At 43.7% G+C, this 16,277-nt stretch overlaps 1 protein-coding gene across 9 annotated transcripts in view; it reads right to left on the bottom strand.

Annotated features, from left to right (window-relative positions):
• The window catches only part of LOC311216963 (uncharacterized protein), a 113,044-nt gene extending 103,701 nt beyond the window's left edge, over positions 1 to 9,343 (bottom strand). For all 9 annotated transcript variants that reach the window (XM_084298663.1, XM_084298664.1, XM_084298651.1 and 6 more), the window contains exon 1: positions 8,850 to 9,343. The gene's annotated coding sequence lies outside the window, so the exon portion shown is untranslated. The remainder of the gene's footprint in view (positions 1 to 8,849) is intronic.
• Positions 9,344 to 16,277: the final 6,934 nt, after the last annotated feature.

Below are 16,277 nucleotides of genomic sequence, written 5' to 3'. Positions count from 1 at the left end.
AATTTCTCCAGAACCCAAAGGAGGGAAGCAGCAGGCAGAGGATCCCTCTGCTGACCTCTGCTGCTTGAACCTACCACAGCGCACTCCTCTGCACACCTTTCCTGCCTAAGCAAGCATCTCCCTTGAAAAAAATCAGAGATTTAATGAAAAGCAGCAAGCAGCAACGGCATTCAAATATCTCCCTCATTTTAGCACAGACACTAAGTAAGTGTACCAGTGCGTGCTGCATTCCTCAGCTCTGTTTTCACTCCTCTTCTCCAAGCTTAGCACGCCCTGGAATTGGTAAAGCCAGAAAACTCTCCCTCTGCATATGTCCAGGGAGAGAACGAGAACTAGGGATAATGAATTTGTCTCAGAGGCTATCGAGCACCACAGGCTGGACACAGGCTCAGGCAGACCAAGACGCAGCAACAGGGCAGTCACTGAGGCAGAGACAGAGCCATGGGGCAAAACAGTACTGAGTTGAGAGAGAAAATGAACAAGGTTAAAATGAAGAAAACAGGAGCGAGTTGGAGAAGGAAGGTGAGAGCCGTTAATATGAGGAAGAAGATGCCTTAACAAGTTACCATGAAATATGGCCCTGTAGCCAGTGACCAATACTCAAGACATTTTCCCACAGCAGCTATAGCCCCATAAGGATGGGGTTATAGCTCTGACACACAGGACAGGGGGTTCTGGAACAACTGAGAACTTCAGGAGGGCGTTATCTGCTGGGGAGATGAAAGCACAAAAAATGACAGTGAAAAAGTACAGGAATTCCTGTCAATTTGACAACTCCCAAGCAATTTCAGGTCCATTCTCTACAAAAGCATAAATAAACTAGAAAGGGAAAACCCATCCCTGATGCGTCTCCTTGAACACCCCAGAGATAGAGGAATAGGTTTAGTCCTGTATGTTTATAACTGCCTTGGAATTTATATTCACAACTCTCTGATTCAGCTAATGCTAGGGGGACTGAAGACCACAGCTAAGCTGTAAATTAAGCTTCCCACTGCTGAGCTCCTCACCAACACAGCTCCCAGCTGCCAGCCTTACCTAGGCTAGGTCTGCCAGCACTGGGACACACTAACGCTCAGTTTGACAAAGAGTAAAAATTAAAACAAGGATGATCTCATCTTTAGTGGCTGCTTTGTGATTCATTCAGGTTACCAGGCAAAAGCAATTTGACAAAATTCTGCTCACAGCCTTTGTGGCAAGGGCACCTGAAGAGTTCCATCACCATGAGCTGCTGCATAGATGCAGACACCTGAATTTCAGTGCCTCTATGACCTCCAACAGAGGTTATCCTCTAATGGGCAAAGAAGCCCCAACAGGATGCATAGCTACTTTAATTCTCTCCAATGCAAAGCTTAAGCAAAAAAATACCAAAATAATTCCCACTCACAGCATGGGCTCCTCACCACCTCCCCCCCACACACACACTAGGACAGCCTGTCCTTATTCCAGCTGCAGACCTCACACTGCCCTAGTGCACGGCTAGGTAACCGAACAGCTTCAGCTCAGGCTCCTGAGTCCTCCACACAGGAGACCAGCCTCTTCCAACAGATAACCCATTAACGCTGTGGTGATGGTAAGACCTGAGACACCTTGGTGAGACTCGCAGTGAGAGCATGCGAAGTCCAAATCTTTTCCAACCTCCAGGAGCCCCTCCTCACCCAGACACTGGCCCCTCCACCATATGCTATGGCAGTGGTTTCCCCCTCTCCCAGCCCAGACTCTCCAACAGGGCATCATATTTATTCATAAATGCAAATCCATTTTTCCCCAGCATGGAGCAAGCTGAGCGCCCTGTCGCCATGGGAACCATTCGGCTGCATTTATATGAATGGGCAATTTTACAAGCCGCAGAAAAATCCTTGACATCATCACGGTCAAGGGCAGACTCTGGGACTAAACAAACCAAGTTCTTAAGCCTCAGTAACAGACACGGGGAGATAAACAGCCACACAGCAGCCACAGGCATACACAGTGAACAGAGTCGGGATTTCTACTGATGCTGAGTTTGAGCATCCATAGTCAGATTAGTGGGATACAGCAGGCAGGAGGTTCGTAAGCACAGAATTTGCCTGGAGAATTGCATTAGCAATAGTTTCTTCTCCAGCTAATATCAGGTTTTGACTATTGTAAGTGGAGGTTGAAATCTTGCCCATCACAGACCTACACTACCCCACAAAAGCTCTCCGTCACCACAAATGCTTATGCAATTCAATGGGGGATCTTAGGCAGTTTATTTTCATTACTGGGTTGCAGACAGCACTGGACAGTGACCAGGAGAGTGAACCGCAAGCCAGTGAGCACTTGAGTCTGCAATACCAGTGAGAGCAGGGGAGAGCCTTTGGAGGAAAGCCTGACACTGCCGTTCACCTGCACTGGGTCCAGCACTCATCCCAAATACGAACCCAGGGCCTCAACCCTCTGCATGGTCTGCAATGAAATCAAGAGTGAAAACAGCAAGCACATGCACATCACTTGGTCACTAGAGCAGTATTCACTGGGCATGGCAGAACAGGTCTTAGTGCTGATGCCTAGTGGTCTTGGCAACTAATACATCCAGCAGCTCCATTACAGTGAACTCATCTTTAAGGTATCATTGGTAGCATCATTTCTGCCACCTCAAAATGAGCATCCAGCTCAACCCATCCTTGCTGGTTCCACGGGGGCCCCAGCTGTCCATTCCCATAAGAACGTAGCTTTACATGGCTGGATTAGATTGGATGAATCTCACCCCAGCTCTCAGCAGAGCAGACACTGTTGTTAGCACATGGCTGTGAAGAGAAGAGCTACACAGATAAATGGCTCACCAGCCAGAAATAAACACACACCAGCTTTCTGCATTGAGACACTGTCCCATTCTCCTGCCCTGGACTTGAATGATCTTCATGCTACAGAGAAGACAGTGAAAGCTTTTTGTAGCAAAGGCTGCTGAGCATGCAAACTCAGCTGATGTTCTGGTCCTACAGCTCCAGTTAAAACTCTCTGCAGCTGGCACAGCCAGTCTTAACACAGGTGTTGATTTCAATTAGGGCAAAGTCACCATTAAGTAACCAATTAGGGCAAAGTCACCAAAGTAACCAGTTTACTAGTTAGATCCAAAGATCATGCTTCTAATTCCCATCTAAACCCCTTCAAAATTACTCCTATTTCAAAACACTTCTTAGGGAGGGACGCTTCAGGGAGGATGGGCTCAGGAGCCTGGCTGTAAGTAGATTTCAGCTCAGTCCACCAGCTGTTTTCCTCCTTTCCTTGATGTTTTATTGGGCAGCAAAATGATGAGGCTGCTACTTCCTTCAGCTGGGATCTCAACAGCAATTCTGAAAATGCCATCTTCTGAAACAGAGAATCTCAATGCAACAGATTGCCAGGATTATCAGATTCAGACAGCACTTGCCAAAAAAAAAAAAAAACACATGCAATTTTTGGAGATGTGACTGCTCTAAGCAGCAAAACAGGTTTTAATTCTTCACTAGGAAAAAAAAAAAAATCCCTATTGAAGAAGAATTTTTGGTGGGGAGAGAGATGGGCTTTCTGTTTTCATTCACATCAGCTAAGGATCTTTTGACAGTCATTTGGAATCTACTCTAGAAAACTTTTTGCTGTGAGAAGTTTGAACTGGTTGCACTCCAAACTGCACAAAGAGCAGGCTGCAGCTCTGCTTTGCCAACCTGTACCAACCAACAGGGATCCAAATTCCAGCATTGCTTATGAGCTGCTGCACTGCTTGCCTCAGTTTACAAACCAGAAGTTACTTTGTGAAATACTTCATACAGGTATTGACAGATTTTAAACTGCTTGTGAATGACTCACGACATTGAAGAAAAGCAAGTCAATTTACAGGCAAAAGTGATGGTTTCCATGGATGTGCAAATATGGAGTAAGGTCACTAAACTACTGGATATGGGGCAAATTTGCACTCTGAATTAGTACCAGCCTCAGCCACAGTATTGCACTGGTTATACATTACCAGAAACCTTACATCAACAGAGAGCGCAATGATTTATAAACACAGAGCAATGACTTCCTAAACACTTAACCTGAGAGCTACCCTCGGAGCTTGTCACAGATCACCACATGCAGCAAGCACCGAGCCGATTTGCAGCCTCCTCTCTAGAATGAGACAGCCCACAGCCCACACAGATTGGAAACTGCTAGTTCGTACCAGAAAAGCTTTTCCTTCTCAAAAGTGAGGTGAAATGAGCAGCTGGTCTCAGCACACAGTTGCTGAGAGCCAGGCTTGGTGCTCATTCCCATTGCAAGGCATGAAGAGTTAAACTGCTTTCTCCCTGGAGCTTCTGAGCTATGCAAGTGCTGCACCTAACATCAAAACATTTTCCATCTATATTCTGTACTGCTGTTGCTTGCCACTAGACCAGACCTTAAGGAGCAAAGTAGTCTTAATTTGTCAGGGGGAAAAAGGTGGAATTAACCGAAGGCTTTAATGCATGACGATAACAATTACCAAAACACAATAGCTAATAAACAGCCTTCCAGTAATGGGTTTGATTTGCAACTCCATAAGAGTTTGCCAACTTAGATTTCCAAATTTGCATTGATTGCTTTTTGCATATACCCAGAGACTCCTTCAGCTTCGTCACTGAAGCACAACAATTTCCTGTCTCCGGCACTTCGGAAGCTCTAGGGTTTTATAGAAACAGGGTTTGCAGGGCTTTGCTTTTTGAAGTTTTCCAGGTAGCAGACTGCCAGCTCCTGCAGAGGGGCAATGAAATATCTCTGCAGTGATAGCAGAGACCAGCTTGCTGTCTCCGGGCTGTGATTCCCATTTATTTGAAGAAAAAGTGACAAAGACATAACCCAGTACCAATGGAGTTCAAGGAGATGCTTCACTGGACCAGATTGCCCAGAGAAGCTGTGGATGCCCCATCCCTGAAGGTGTTCAAGGCCAGGTTGCCCTCAGCAACATGATCTAGTGAGAGGCATCCCTGCCCATGGCAAAGAGGTTGGAACTAGAATATCTCTAAGGTCCCTTCCAACTCAAGCCATTCTATGAATCTATGAAATTGTGTGAAATTGTATGAAATTTGATCTATACATAAGTCCATCTCCATCAAGCTGCAAGACAGATTTCTTTAGCCCGCATCCACCATGTGCAGAGGAGAACATTCAAGGCTAAACCCAGAGAAGAGGGGTCTGGGACTCCTCTCTGCTCCTTTGGGACCCTAGTTCAGAGGCTGTTTGCAATGATTGTTCCCTGCAATCCTGAATGCTAAGCAGTCTAGCACTGCTGCCAGGACTGCCACTCTGCTGCTGACAGCACAAAAACATTTTTATGGTTGCAATAAGCAGAGATCCTCTTAGTAAGTAGCATCAAATCCAAGGATTTTGAAGGGTTCACCAAACAGATTTAACCACTCTCCTCCTCCAACTATTCTATTCCTGCAAGGAAGATACAACGGCCTCTGCACAGAGCTCCACAGCAGAACCAGCCACTGCTAATCATAGATTTACTGCATGCTCACCAATATATGGTCTCAGCTAAGACAGCCTCACTGATCTACAGTTTATCTGTCCCAAACAGATGATACCGAGTCCAATAACGTGCATAAAAGCCTTTATTATCGGCATTTGTATAACAATGGAGTCGTGAGGCACCATTGTGTTCAGGCACTGCTCAATTACACTGAAATGATGACAGCAGCTGCCCTAGAAGGATGCTCAATCAGAGAGGAGGAGGAAAGCAGCCGGTGCGTGCCCAGGTGGGAGCTGCAGCACTGAGACTCACTGGCAAAGGACATTCATAGTGGAGAGATGATGCTCTCCCATGCTCCATCATAATGACCAGCCAGGATATACTCTATGTCCACAGAACCCTTGCTATCAAACAACGCATTCACACAGGTGAAAAGCCAGATGCATTGCACAATTACCTTGCAATAAGCTACATTGGAAGATTTCTTCGCTATTTGTTAAAAAGCATGCAGATATCCTATGAATGCAAATGGATTCCTGTATTTCCCTTTCAGAACTCCCTTCATCTGAAAGAAAAACCCAGAGTGAGACAGGGGTAATAACCACTGAGCAGGTTACAGCAGCTGGAAATAACAGTGCTACCCCACTAACCCCCTATGTTCACTCCTCACCAACACCACAAACAGGAGCTGATTAGCAGCCCCAATCCCAACCAAGCCAAAAGTTAGACAGCACGTGAGAAATTCATGCTGTGTCTTTGCTTTTAGCAAACCTTTACACCGAGAGCTTTGAGATCACAGCAGTCTGACCCACTTCCGTGGCCACTTCACTCCCACATCGGTACAATCCCTGGGGAATCACTTTCTTGTAGCTCAGGTTCATAAATGACCCAGGGGCAGAGGAGAAGTCTCTCAAAAAATAATGCTATGCAAATGGTGAAACAGCTGACGTGAATCAGATCCCAGAACAGCCAGAGATCTTGAAAGGGAAAATGTGTAGGTTAAAGGGCTTTCCTTTGAAGACTACTTAAAACAGGGATGATTTCCTTCCAAATCATTCATCCATTATTTTCAACTACTACTTTGCATCTATTCCACTTGATAGGCCAATTCTTCCTCTCAAACACATCCCTTAGGGAAGTCATAACCTTTTGTCTGCAGTTTTGCAGTCTGCTTCCCTGGAAACAATAAGAGCTATAAATCCAGATTTATGACTTGGCTAAGAGAAGGGAGTTAAAGAAAGCAGACAAGGAACAACTTGGTCAAACAAGATATAGCTTAATCAGTCAAAGTGCCAAGGGAAACACTGAGAAAGTGGAGGACAAATAGGAGCAGGAGGGAAAGGAAGATTTAAATGGGCCTTGGTCAGAACCATGTGCTGATCTGCAATGCTTCAGTAGCACTGGATAGAGCTGCAGACACATCCAATGCACCTCTAACGTGGCCCAGTTCAATGGTTTAAATGCCATGCTGTGAAATTCCCTGCCAGAAGAAAACACAGCACTTCTGGGCAAGACCTACATACCTCTGACAAAAATCAGCACTCTTTCACCCAAAGCAGTGTTCTTCCACTGTGACTCCCGAAGACAGACTTAGGAAGTTTCATTGCCCACGGTGTTTTCCCTATGCCATCTCTCTGGCTGTCCTTTGGCCAATCTCACTTCCTTGACTAGATAGACATGAAGCAGGCGTTTCACATGCTTGAAACTACATGGGATAAGTTCAGCCTGCTATGGGAATTTGGGGCCTGGATAAAGCAAATCTAGTGCTTTCTGGCTGATAACATTGGCTGCCACGCTTCACAAGGTTACAGCGAGAGAAAAAACATCTGGCATTTTCACGCAGGGATGTCAGAATTCCTACGGTGGAAAAGGCCACAGGCACATTTAATCTTGTTGAGCAGCAAGATTTCAAACTCATATCTCATTTATGCAAAGTGGCTGGGAATGCTCCTCTGACCCCAGCTGACTTCTCTTGATTAACAGCCTGTGACACTTTTATTTTGGTTACTGTGAACACAGTTGCTATTCCATGCCCTGATGCAACATTCACCGAGATCCAAGGAATCAAACTAGCCTGGGAGGTCATGCACACTAGAAAAAAAAAATACTAGTTTAACATTCACCAGATGAAGGATTAGAAAAGAAAAATTACTCTGGCAGCACTTCGAAGAGAAGGGAAAGAAAGCCGTCATAACACATGACACAACCAAAACTCCAGACTGGACAGCATCAGCTTACCACAAGCTCCAGTTAGACTTTTCCAGTTAAACTAAGCACAGCGTGACATGAGCTGGTGATGCCAGGAGGGCAGCGGCTGGGCACATAGCTGCGCAGCCCTGGCAGCTACAGTCTCTCTTAAAATAGCTCCTGAAGCAAGAGTTTCAAGATGATGTGGAGATGGTACACAAAGATAAAATGCAATGTTGGACTAGATCCCAAGGATCTTTTCAGCTCTGTGATTACAGCATGAATCCCATAGAATATTTATCATGGTTGAAAATGAATTACATCTGAAATTACTTAATAGGTTTTCCCCAGGGAATAAAAGTCTCATCCCTTTCCTGTGCTACACAAGGATCCAAAAATAGGACACATTCAGAGCTCTTCATTTCAGACTATTAGCTTGTAGAAGCCCACAGGGACATTGACTTAAATAACTGTCCCCAATAAAAATAGTCCAGGCACTTGCAGCAGTGCAGAGGCTGAGCAGACCCAGAGCTTCCCTCTGTTGCAGAAAGCTCTCCATCTCCACAGCCAGAACTTACAGAGAAGTTTTAGCCTACTTGTGCCATTCCTGGCCGAGATGGACACAGCAGTATGGCATCAATCACAGCATTAGAGGAGCAAAGCAATGCTCTGAATGCAAAGGAAAGCAAAACCCACAACATTTCAGAGGGATAGGGGAACTCAAGCCAAGCTAAACCATATTTGCATTCCTGGAGTACAACTTAGGTACAGGGCACTGAGAGCAAAGACAACTAACAAAAGATAATTAGTGCAGAGACTGGTGAAAAATATATCCACCTATATGCAAGCTCTAGTTAAGCAGAGATCTCTGAACCATAACCTTTGATTGAGCACTAGTGGTTTGGGCTCAGACCCAGTATCTTGTCCAGTATCTGATTAAATATGAATCAGATTGAGCTCAGGGCAAAGCCAGCCAACTCCTAAACCCTTCTGACAAGCTACCAGTCCAGGAGGAAAGCAGACTGGGGCGAGGTGCAGTACAACAGGCAGGGTTGGGGATTTGGGGAGGATTCTTTCAAATTGTTTAATTACAGGAGGAACAGATGAAGACAGAAATTCATTTGCACTGAAGCTGCAAGGTTTCAGTCAGCAAGTTAAGCTGAAGTCCCACACAGGGACAGAGCCTTACAATAAACCTTTCTCAAGCATTTTTCTTGAATTCCCACCTTTTACCTACCTGTTGCTTTCTACCCTTCCTGCTTTCTGCTCTTTGCCTTGTTCTTCTTTTGTCCTGAAGTGACTTTTCAGGTGTCGGTTTGGTTGATTTGTAGCTGAGCTTTAACTGTGTTGTTTCTGCCTTGAGACTGCTCCCTGAATCACTTCTCCAAGAAAGAGGAGCACTGGACACAGAGCCTTTCAGTGCCATTTATTTCTTAGCACACAAGCTGAGAGCTTGTACCTTGGGGAGATCTTCTATCTCTGTATGTCTCTGACCTTTAAAACTACATCGCAGAGTATTTCTGCTGGGGTGGTCCGAGACGAGCACAGCCTCACACCGTTGATCTGCCATGGAGCTGCATTTGGCAGCTCACCTTCCATGGAGGTCACAGACAAGAGAACAGCCTGTCCACACCTGCAGGCCCTCTGCTATGCAGGATTAAGCTCATTCATTTCACCAAGTAATTGTGTCAACCCTCCCAAAGAAATCCAGAGGCAGCCTTGGCATGAGGCCTCCACCTCCCCTCAGGTCCAACCCTGCAGGTATGCCAGGCCCAGCCTCAGCCCCTGCCACAGGCACCACCCCACAGCCATTTTCTTTGGAGCCCAAGCTTATTTTTCCAAGAGGACTTGCCCTGCAGGTGTATTTCTAGCAGACTATTTAACAGCTTGGTATCTTCCCTGCCCCATTGGCCTGTTGGTTCACCTCCTGAAGCCCAGCTTAAGACCCCTCTTCACACATGCTGTTAAGTTTAACAGTTTGCTTAGCAAATTTTATGGTCGTGACCTTGAGCAGACTCATCACAGCTCCCAGTGCTTTATCACTCCTTGCTGCACAAGCTATATGAGCCAGCTATGCAGGGGAGTATTTAACCAAGTAACTGGAGCCACAGTTCTCTGCATGGGCACCCTGGCAGAGCAAAGAGTACTTTCCTTGGTCACAAATGCCTGGCAGACAAATCAGTTGCCATCTTACAGCTCTGCCTTACCTCACTTACTGTCAGCAGCATCTGCTTTGTGTAAAACTAGCAGAATATGACCCTGTGTATTTCACATTCCTGCCCACTTCTTCTCATTTCTATTAAAGGCTCACACGGTACTTGGATTTATACTTTTTGCTATACTTCAGGTCTCACAGTACATCCTTTGCATAAAGGACGGACTCCATAGACCTACATCATCTGAAGCATGTAACTACATTCACAGCCCATTTCTTGATAAGCACTGCACATGAAGTCCAGAGGAGATTTTTCAGTCTATTCCTACGAGTTGTTTTTTACCCATAGATATCCAAGCACTTTGTAAGCCAGCAATACAGAGCAGTCAGTGTGATTTTATGGCTGGAGTCACTAAAACAAAAAGCAGTTACTTGCGGACTTCCACAGTCTGAGAATTCATTTTCTGCACGCTGCGTTAAGATATTTGATGTTAAATGTTACAATAGCTAGACTACAAAAGCAAAGCACTCTGATTTGCTACCACTGGGACACAGCTGGAACCACTTTCTGCCCTCACCTCCATGCACAGTGTAGCCTTCCAAGGTGGCTTCTCTGTCTCCTTGCTTTATACCTCCCCAGTAAATCCATATAGACTGGTACAGCTCAGATGCCACACAATTCCTGCAATCTAGGTGACTAATAAACTAACATTTCATCAGTATTTGAGACAGTTCTGAACCCTTCTTCTTCACATACTGTGCCTTCTCTAAAACCTCCCCCCTGATCTTCTACACCTGACCTTGGCTGCCCGATCAAGGATTTTGGAGCAAATTTCATCCTCCTGTACTCATGAATTAGCTGCTTGTTACACATCCTCTCTTGAGCCCTTCATTATTAGTATCCTTGCTTTTTTTTGGTCTTGCAATTTTCTCTTTCTTTTTTTTTCCCCCCTTTTCTTCATTTCACTTTGCTAGTCTGATATATTCCTCCTCCTCCTGGAGTATCCTATTGCAATCCACAGGGCTAATGGTCAAAGATGTTAAAATGTACTCTTTTTGCTACAGTACTGGGGACGTTGCCCAGTATTTATGAGTATTTTTTCTGCTCCTAGGAGATACATAAATACAGAGAAGCTAAACACACTGAGCCCTGCAAGGGAGGAAATCCATCACAGTTCAGAAAATATAGAAATGCAGCTCTCTCCAGAACTGTTATCCATGTTCCTAATTGGACTTAATGTTTATAATCACTGTGTGTGTTGAAGGGCCCCATTAACCTACCAGATGATAATTATGCCAAGTAAGTCACCTTCATCCTTCTCATTTATTACATCCTTAGAGATAACCAAGCAAATTAGAAAAAAAAAAATAATGCAAAGGACAATAAGAAAGCTGGAGACAGACAATTGAGCTGATGACAGTCAAGGACTGCAGAAAAAGAAGTCTAAAGATGCCTGAAGTTTGAGAAGGGGCTGGGAGCTGGGCTAAACATCACATTCCACCAGAGAGGCCAGCAGAGCCCATGCACACGTGACATGGGGACTCACGTGCTGTTCTGTATACACAAAAAGAGATGGCATATGTCAGTTCAACCAAACTGGCCAAGCACTATGCATGCAGGACACAATGCCAGTTCAGCTTAGAATAGTTTACTGAATTTTGACATAACCAGTTATGACCTGGCATGAGTCCACAGCAGAGGATGGAGATAAAAACTGAGTTAAAGGGCAGAAGTGAGATATCAAGCTCGTCACAGACCAGTAACCTCCATCTCTCAAATGAAATGTCTGATGCAAATGCTCTTTTCTGGAAATAGGCCCAATCCAAAACCCAGCAACAAGCTCCCTTTCTTCTGTTAATTCTGTTGAAGTTGATTCATGGCTTTAATGTACGGGAGGCTGTGCAGAAGGCTGGGCTCTGCCTACACTGCCCATACAGAAGAATTACAGCATTCACGCTGCTGCTGCCCTGTCAACCCTCTGGACACAGGTCGTCCTGCCTAAACTGTCTTAAAGAAAACTGTAAAAATAGTGAAGAATTTAACTTAACACACCTGGGCACTGTAGGCTCTAAGCACCACAGAAAACACATCCCTGCTTTTTGCTGCAGACCAAACTCCTGCAACACCCACTTGCTGTTCAAGTCCAAGGTCTTATTATGTGACTTCTCCCAGTTATGTATTAGCAGTACCACACAAAATAAGATAGCACTATACATTGTCATAAATGCACTGAACTGCTATGCATGTAATAAACAGGTGATGAGTAAAAACAGTTCAAACAACAGAAAACTAAAGGCAGGTAGAGAGAGATTTGCTTTTATATTTACATATGCACATATATATATATGTGTGTGTATATATATATGTGCGAACACCAATGTGACCATGAAAATTAAGTCTTATGTGGAAGATTTTACAGGACTCAATTATCTGGGTTCCCTAGGCACAGGGAGGCAAGAGGAATAGGCAGGTTATCAAAACCACTGAGATCAACAGCGGTTACACCATGTACCTGGCAAGCTCAGGTTTCCTGCAACAGTTGCCAGTGATTTCTTAAGTTCCTTCTTAAGTTCCAATGAGGTGCAATAATCCTGTCTTGCTCGCATAGTTAATGCTTCTCTGGTATCCCAAACCTAGATAGCAGTGCTTATTTGGATAACTGAGGATGCAATGCCAAAAGGGAGGAATTTCTCAGAATCAGAGTGGGCAGGGGGGCACAGAAGAGATCTGTTTTCAGTTTGCTTACAATTTCAATTGCACATTACAATCTCTTTAAGATTCAAGATTTCTGCCCAACTAAGAATGCTTTTTCTAGTAGCTCCCAGATCTGCCTCCTCTTCCAGCTATCTGGGTCCCTTCCTAACAGACAATTCCTTCCATGAGGAAGGAATTTCTAGCAGCATCACTGACAACTAGCTGCAGTTTTTCCACACAGGAGAAAGCAATGTCACGCACAACTGTCATTTCCTATATCACACTCCATGTTTCAATGAGGCATAAAAGTTGTCAGAAACATTATCAAATGCCTTTCTAATCTCATGACCCTTAAAAAGACTAGAAAGTATTTGAGTGACCAGAAAGAAAAGTCTACCTTCTCCTCCTGCTTTAGTAAAAAAAAAAAAAAAAAAAAAAAAAAAAAAAAAAAAAGTACGATGAAAGCCTAGCCTACACATCCATCTACTTTTAAATACTGACTTCAGGCACCCCTTGAAACCCAGAAGCCAGACTTCCTCTGTGAGCAGTGATTTTCCCCACGTAAACCAAAGAAACAGTAAATTTCATGGATTTTCTTCCTTATCTGTAGACACAGAGGCAAATCCCTTTACAAGATGCCACCCTGTGACAAAACATATCCTTTCCAGCCTTCCCCTGCAGGCTCATGGGTTCTGGAGCTCACATGGGCTTTCTTAAAAAATTTCTTATTTGCTCAATTGAAGCTGTTGACATTTGGCCTTCAATTTCTTTCCCCTCTGATTAATATTAAACAGTGTTTTGTCTGCATTATAAAAGCAACCATTATGATAAGCTCATTAATGCACTTCCTGACTTTTTTAATTAAAACTTATGGACACAGTTCTTTAATTTCACTGTAGTAAGTTTAATGGATGAGCACCATAAATGACTAAGAAGGAAACAAAGTGCTGTAGCTCAGCCACAGCCATTATAAGGCAAAAGCAGTCCTCTGATGTTTGGATAGAAAGGACACTAAATGATGTTAACACCTACACTTTACTTGGCTAACTAACAGTAGCTTACATACAGCCTGGCATCACTATGTTTTTTCTTTAAAGAAGAAAGAAACCAGTAAAACTCCATTCTCAACGTGAGGTCACCTTCCAATGCACATTTGTCTCAGTCTGATGTGGTAATCACTGTGCACTGGCTCTAGATACATGCCGGAAAATCACCATATATTAGCAACTGATTGAACTCTACCATATCTTACAGTCTCAAGTTGCATCAAGGGAGGTGTAGATTGGATATTAGGAAGAGTTTCTTCATTGAGAGGGTGGTCAAACATTGTAATGGGCTGCCCAGGAAAGTGGAAGTCTCCATCCCTAGAGGTATTTAAGAGAAACATGAATACAGCACTAAGGGACATGGTTTAGTGATGGAACTCAATAGAGTTCCAGGTTGATGGTTGGGCTTGATGATCTTGAAAGACTTTTCCAGCCTCAGTGATTCTATGATTCTATTCTATCTTACTTCCCTTCTAATATCAAAGTTACGTGCCTATCTGCAGCATCAATTTCCTTTCTCCATGCACACCTTTGGACAATTTTGAGCAGCCAAGTGTAATTAACAATTGTTGAATGTTTTCCCTTCCCTCATAACCTCCAGCATTTTGAAGTCTTACAGTTCAGCTGGTTCCCTGAGTAGCATACGGTCTTCATCTCTCAGGGGGATAGCCATGATGATTGTGTAAAACTAGACCAATTCTAGGTTAGAAAGCAGAAGTGTAGGAGCCTGTCTGAAGCACTTCATAACACTCAACTGCTACAGCAAATAAATGAGACAATTTTTTTCTGAAATAACTGCTCGCTCAAGTGGTGGCAGTCCCCCAGTGAGTGACCACTTCCATCTGGCAACCCAGAAGAATTATGTTTCTGTATAGCCTGAATGGCTACTGCAATCCCCCATTATTTCTAAGCAAAGAATTAGGAGGAGCTCTAACTCAAATGGAGAAAAAAAAAAAAAAAGACAAAAAATGGTCGTCTCTTACCACAGATGGTACCCACAACTCCCATTTGAGCCATTCTGCAGTTCAAAAAACACTCTGCAAAAGCCATTTAATGAATCAAATCGGCATGTGTCCAGCTGGGGGAAGGAAAGATTCACAGATCTCTCAGTTTACAACCAGTGGTACCTGCTGTTTGCGGGCACGTTATCAGAGCCAGAGCATTAGGACCATATGGCATGGGGAAGGCACTGCTGGAATGATTCATTCTGAGCTAACTAAGTAGCAGGCCATCGGTGACAACTCCGTTATACGTAAGCTTTCAAATAAAAAAAAAAAAAAAAAGACAATTTCTACAATGGAAAGTGATTCTTTAACCCGTAACTAAATGAAGTTATTGTCACGTTGTCTGTGTGAAAGAGGGTGAACTTGCCAGAGGAATGACAGGACACATGGAGCCAGAAGGTGTTGCTACATTAGTCATAGCACACATCCTAGCTATAGACTGGTATCTTCTATAGCACAGGACTATCCACAGCTGGGCTTCTGCTTCCTCTGTTTCAAAGCCAAGGCAGATGTGAGATCATTTCAAACCTTTCAGTGGCTCAGGGCAGAGACCACAAGTGTTCCTGGGCCTCTGCTCTCTCCCTCTGGAGGAATATTTTGGTACTGAAACAGCGCATACTGTTCCTGTTCCACACCCCCTGGTACTGTCAAGAACAAAATGATTTGACAATTATATATATTGGACCTTAAAGATCTTAATTTGTATTATTGAGGGCCTGTTAGTACCTATTATTTAAAAAAATATAGTACCTCATTAAAGGCATAAGTGAGAGCTGTGAAATAAAGCATTTCCATCAAACAGATGAAAAAAATAGCACACTCCTACAATAAAGGATTGATGCCTGGATTCTAACAGGCTGAAATGTATTTGTGAACGGCCACGTTTGAGGATGCAGCTTTTCAAAAACACAGGAAGGGACAGAGGCCGACATCAAATCCAAATCTCAGTTGCTCAAGTTCTTACAGGAGGTGGATTTGAATCACTGTCCCATAGGCAAATACCACTTATTCCCACTGATTTTGCTCTTCTGTGTGGCTAACAAGTACCAGTGTGCACTAAGGGCAACAAATACCACACAGCCTCAGACATACTGTAGTTCTTTAAGTGTTTAGTAACCACTGCAAGACAAAAACATGGCTGGTATTTCTGGCTTGCAATTTTGTGTCCTAACATCTAATTAGTGTCTACTAAGAGCACATATAGTCATAGAGGACTGATTTAAGTGCATAGCAAATGATTGCAATTTCCTGGACAAAAGTGATTTTTATCATAAACCACAAGAAACTTACTTTTAAAATGTCACTATTCTAGATTTTTTTTTTTTTTTTTTTTTTTTAACTATTGGAGAATACATACAATGGGTGGAGCAGCTACAGTGAGTGCATTTGCTCTGGACTTGCATCAGTTTCACCAAGACAAAAGTATTTTCCTGATGCCTGTTGTTGCAAACATCGAGCAATATCCATTGGTTTATTGTCCAGCCTGAATTTTGAAAGCAAGTGCGTGAACTTTGCATTAGGTGGTGACAGTGAACACCTAACAACAACCCGAAGCTCCTCACATGAAGGCCTTCACGGTTCACTTGAGTGACCACTGATGGACATTCAGGTTTAAGCAATGGTCTTAGAACCAGCTTGCAGCGTGTGCTCTTCATTGCTCTTTTCCACTGCCTCCAATACCTTATTATTCATAGAAAGAACAAACTCTAGACTCTTCATGAAATATGTTTTGATTTTTGAAAGATCATAAGTCACCTGAAAGCCA

Source organism: Netta rufina (genome assembly GCF_964035555.1).
Source record: "Netta rufina genome assembly, chromosome: 19".
NCBI classification, from domain to species: Eukaryota; Metazoa; Chordata; class Aves; order Anseriformes; family Anatidae; genus Netta; species Netta rufina.
Note: the sequence above shows the minus strand (reverse complement) of the source record. Positions and strands in the feature narration are given on the sequence as shown.